The following is a 6000-nucleotide window of genomic DNA, read 5'->3' on the forward strand; positions in this document are numbered from 1 at the left end:
GTTGCAAAATATAATTTTACGACATAACAGCAAAGTAGAATAATTATTTCAAACTTCGCATAGAAGATGTTTTTTCATACTATAGAATTATTAGAAGGTCCATCTATTAATTAATATATACAGGACTATATAGTTTAAATTTACAAAATACAGAAGACGTTGGAATCTGTGAAACGCCTCCACTTTCGAATGAGGCATATGCATCATGCAGCGTTCACATTTCACTTTGTGAAACTTCTTCATCGTGTCCAATGTTTGTATCTATCTTTTATTATTCTAAAGCTATAGTTCAGTCCACTTACTAAAAGCATTCTGTATAATACTTTCTCTCGTAGGAAAAGGGTAGTATTTAGTGACAAAATTTGATACATTTTTTGTGTATTATAATAGTTAGATTGCGGATTTTTACATATTTCTACGAAATTTTAATGTTCAAAAATATACAGAATAGTACTCTTTATAATACTTAGTGGGTAAAACAAATCTTAGATTCCACTTGTTTAATTATGCTCATGAAAATATAAGTTTTCATAAAAATCCGTAGTCTCATAATGACAATAATAACTATTATTACAAAACTATGATTCTACTGTGCTACAAAAAAGAATTATTTTTTCACAAAACTAGGTCGTACGCAGCAGCTACTCCATATGACCTGTACAAACATTTGCAAAATTCTATTGATAAATGGGGTAAACTACAGATCAATGTGTCGATTAGTGATGTCATGGAATCCTGGATAAATCAACCGGGATATCCTTTGGTGACTGTCATGTGAAATTACGAAATGCAAACATTTACTGTGTCTCAAGAACGGCTTTGTTGGAGACAAAGACAGTCAATATTCGAATGGCGGATACCATTGAGTTTCACTACAGAAACAATCACGAATTTTTCTAATACAACCGCAACATACTGGTTAAAACCAGAAGACGAAAGTTTAATTATGCCATTCCATGTTTCTTCGGATGATTGGATAATTTTTAACATTCAACACATTTGATATTATCGAGTGAATTATGATGAAGACAATTGGCGAATGATTACTTATTACCTGAACTCGAAACACTTTCAGAAGATACGCAGAGTGAACAGAGCTGCCCTTATAGATGACGCATTCAACCAGAGCAGGTTATTTGGATTATTGGAATCCATTTAATCTTTCGAAATACTTGATTCAAGAGTCTGATTATGAACCGTTGGTCGCTTCTGTGAATAACTTCAAGTTTTTGAATAAAATGTTGAGCAGTGAAACAAAACAGCGAGCTTTTCAAGTAAGTAGTATAGGATTATTTAAAATATTCAGTGCCGCATAAAATATCGAAGGGAGTCCCTGATGGCAGAAATAGACTTTCCTATAACATGTATTCATTTAACCACGCGTTACCCCTAAGAAAATAGGAAATCCTGATGACGCGTACGTTCACATCTGCCGCATTAAATATGTTAAAGAACAGTTCGAGGTTCAATGAAGAAATAATGAAAATATACATCAATTGAACATAATTGATCACACCAATAACAATTTGTCTTTATTAGAATTATTTTATATTAGAACAATTTAATATTAGAGACATGTTTGCAATATAACATTGTCGCCTAGAGTTTGTTTGACAATTGTTAGCAGTTCATTATAGAACAACGTAAAAGCATCAAGGCATTCCATTAGTTTAGTCATAATAAATTAACAAAAAGATACGAAATTAAAATTTATTTCAAATCAGTTTGCAATTATTTTGTAAAATACTTTGACATTTTAATGGTAGCGTTTTGTTTTCATCAGATGATTTTTATGCGCTATGAATTTTTAACAAATGTAGATGAACCTACATAGTACCTATCGCAATTATGTTGAACCAATTAACCACTCAATATGTGCTAAGTTTTTGAATTAAAATGTCCTACTTAGTATTTTCTCATTTTTCGAGATATATTTAAAATTTGAAGTTCCCACGTGTTTTAAAATGATATATACGAACTGTTGCTAAATAATAAGTGAATATTATATTTTGAATGGGGGAAACCAAAAATGGAACAAATAAAATAAGAACAAAGAGAATAATAAAACTTCAACTTTTTCTGTTTAAAAACAATAGGATATTTTAATCACGGAGGGTAATCTTCATCTCATATAAAATGTGACAATTGAATCAGATTATCAGAGAAGCACTAAATTGGTCAGACTTTTTATTCACGCATGGTAACAGTCCGAAATATATAACAAAAATGGGTAAAAGTTTTGATATTAGCTTTTCGGAATAAACAATCGCATTTCAATTTTGCATTTGCACTTTGCACATGCATTTTGGGCTGACGTTTCGTAGACATTGTAGTCTGTTTCTTCAGGGCAGACCTGAAGCGGAGGATTCAGATCGCACTATCACCTTTATGTCATGCGATGTTTCGGTTGGTTGATCAAACTAATGACTCAAATCGAAAGTTCTAACCAAATATTCAACCCGGAATATCTTATTGAAAATTCCTTAACTTAATTGGTTAATCGAATTATAAAGCTGGCAGGATAGGTTCCCAAATCGGATTGATATTATACCCTCTGTCTCTGTCCAAATTGTTCGAATGTTTCGATATTTCGATTACTTTGCGATGTTTCTTGAGAAAATATGCAGGTGTTTTTGAACACGGACGTTAAGGAATTTCCGATAAGATTTTCTTTTTCAACTTGATTGCTCAATCGAATTAAACGTCTTTCTGTAAGAATCTTTCGGGTTGAATCACTAGTTGGATCAGCCAACTGAAACATCGCGCAATGTAAACGAGACAGTGGGGCCTAAAACAATCAATTTCAAATCTATCCTGAAGAATTAGACCGCAATGTCTACGAAACGTCAGCCCAATATGGATGTGCAAAGGATATTTATGAACGTCGATGTATAATAGGTAGTTGTATGAGTAGTTGTATAGGTAATTGTGCTTTTGGGTTCAGAAGGGCTTTCACAATGTTTAACATAAACTAATATTTTATGTGTGTGAATGAGGCCTGACTTCTGGCCAAAATACTTTTTTCTTAAAAATTCCTGAATCACTCGCTTCGCTCATAGGTACGATTGGTATTGGGTTAGCTAGGCTTTTACGAGAAAGCAACGCCTGCTGTGTGTTAAATTTTCTAATTTACAAGTCTCTTTATTTGAATCCGTTTATTTAAATTCACTGATGACATAATTTCGATAACCGAATAACTATTTCAACATAATGCAAAAATATTTCCAGTTATATAGCATTAATAACAAAATGTACTAGTACTTTAAGAAAATGTAACTTAAAATTAATTCCAACGTAATTTAAGTCTAACCCAAACCTAACAAAAAGCTACATATCATTAGATATATACGTATTATATTAAAAGTATTTTTTGCATATATCTCGATAACTTAGCGCCGGTAACATCTATAGGAAAAAGTTATTCAGAATGATGGTCTTGATAACATCTTGATATTTCGAGATCATTGAAATCGGTGAAGTCATCTGTTTCAAATAATTAACTCTGATATGTACGACCAGGACGGAACTTAAATATTTTTTATTTGCATGTTATAAATTTGGGTAGATTAGGAATTATAAATTGTGAAACATTGAATATTATACACTTGATCTTTCACATTCTGTTTCTAATTGAACTTTGAATTTCAGAATAGCAGAATATGTCTTACATATCGCGTAAAAATTTGTTAGAAAATATAATTAGGAGTTACTGGTAATCTGTTAAGTACATACGTGTGTATAATATATGTGGGAGGTGAAAGGACACCGGAGCCTTCCTTTTGGAACTTTGGGAAAATCCCTTAACACTGTAATCTAGATTCTACCATAGCCGTAGTTAAGCAATTGTCGTCATTCAATCCGATAGTATTTGTTCGAGATTTGTGATAATGAGCTGGGCTCGAGGCGACAGCCAGTCGCCGAACGTAGTCGCTGTAACGGGATGAACGTTTTTACCTAACAGAGGTATGGAATAATTCTATATCTCCTCTTAAAAGAAATAATTGTAGCGGCACGCGACAGTAAACATTCGGACGGTTTCTGACACACTTTACTATACACACGGTTACTACTACGCTTTATTATTCAAGGAATTACAATCAGTAACAACGAGAAATTCTCGTCCATGTAAATAGTAGTGAAAAGGTTTAACGGCATTTACAACTGCCAACGTCTCTAGTTCATACGAATGATACCTGGATTCCGCGGAACTACTTTTCTTAGTATAGTATTCTATCACTCTGTTTTTACTGTCAACCTTATGCATTAAAATAGCCCCATATCCAACCGAACTAGTATTAGTATGTAATTCTATCGGATAATTAGGGTCAAAAAATTAACGCCGGCGCATCAGTCAGGACGGAAATTACCTTTTGCCTTATCTTTTCATGTTTATCTGTTCAAGTTATGTTTTTGTTACCGGAAGTAAGTGCATACAGAGGTTTCATTACTTGTGAAAATTTAGGAACGAATTTTCGGAAGTAAGAAGCTAAACCTATGAACCGTCTAAGCTGTGTGACGGTTGTTGGTGCAAGTAACGAAATCAAGACCTGTATTTGCCCCGGGTGGAGCGAACTTCTCCGTTTTGAGTTACATATCCAAGATAAAGTACCGATATCTTTAGAAAAAAGCATTTAGAAAAATTGAAAGAAAATCCGGCGTTTATGAGAGTATTTAATACAGTGTACAATTTTTCTAGAGCTTGATCTATCGAGTCGGCAATAATTAGAATATCATCGAAATAGACAACGACGTACGAGTAAGCGAGGTCGCCTAAGGCGTTGAGAATAGCCCTCTGAAAAACGGATGGTGCATTTTTCAACCAAACGGCATCGCTGTGTACTCGTCCGTCGAGGGTAACGAATGCTGTATACTCCCTACAATTAAGATGAATGGGGTTTGGCGAAACCCGCTGGCCATGTCCAGGCTAACAAAGTATCTCGCCTTTTGCAATCTCGCCATTTTATCCGCAATAACAGGTAGAGGGTACCGATCCGCGACCGTATTCTTATTTAGCTCTCGAGAATCTACACGTAATCTGTCTGCGCCGTCTTTCTTCTTCGCGAGTAACATAGGGCTCGCGAATGGTGAATTACTAGGCCTTATGATTTTTTCTTTACTTAAATCGCTTATTTTCTCACGTACTATTCTTCGCCCTTCCTCGCTAAGTTTATAAGGACTTCCTTGTACGGTGATGTTAAGATCAATTAATCGTATTTCTAACTGGCCTGTATTTACGCGAGTACGTAGAAAACCCGTAGCGAATGAATCTTTGAATTTTTCGAGAAGAGAAATTATTCGACTTTTATCATTACCATGTACATCAGTGTCAACTTCATTAATATCGATCTCGTTTTTCAGCGGTTTTATTGCAAACATTAATTATTTTTGTTTTAGACATAGCGAGGCTATTTTGTGTAATATTACGTCAAAACCTTGACCTAAAATTTCACGATCAATCACGATATCATATTTTAAATAACTATCAGCAAGGACATGAAAAATTATTTCCAATGTAAAACCTTTAATACATACAATGGACAAGATTTGAGATGTACTTTTAATGCAGGTATTTCCTACTCCTCACATTACTACTATGTCAGTCGTTCTTTTGCCAGAAAATCTCGAGGCTACGGATTCTTCAATTAGTGAACACTGGGAACAGAATTGGAGTAAAATGGAAACGACTCACCCAGATGATTTGATCTACCAGTTAACGCTTCGACTACGTAGAAGTCGACTCGACACTCGTTATAGAAATTATAGTTTTCTTTCGGGCGCTGCTTTGTAAAGGATTTTCCTCCGTAATCAGATTGACAGCTGCGCACCATGCAGTGGGGTCGGATCCCGCGGTTTCAGGATTAAAACGCGGTAGCGAAAAATCTTTAGGTTCCGCACTCGATTTTTGCACTGATGACTGAATTAACTCGCGCACGATAATCGTAAGCTCTTGCACTGTTATAACCGGCACTTATCCCATTTTGGATGTCGGGATGATAGGGT

Source organism: Bombus vosnesenskii, unplaced genomic scaffold (genome assembly GCF_011952255.1).
Source record: "Bombus vosnesenskii isolate JDL3184/JDL3185 unplaced genomic scaffold, Bvos_JDL3184-5_v1.1 scf7180000013440, whole genome shotgun sequence".
NCBI lineage: Eukaryota > Metazoa > Arthropoda > Insecta > Hymenoptera > Apidae > Bombus > Bombus vosnesenskii.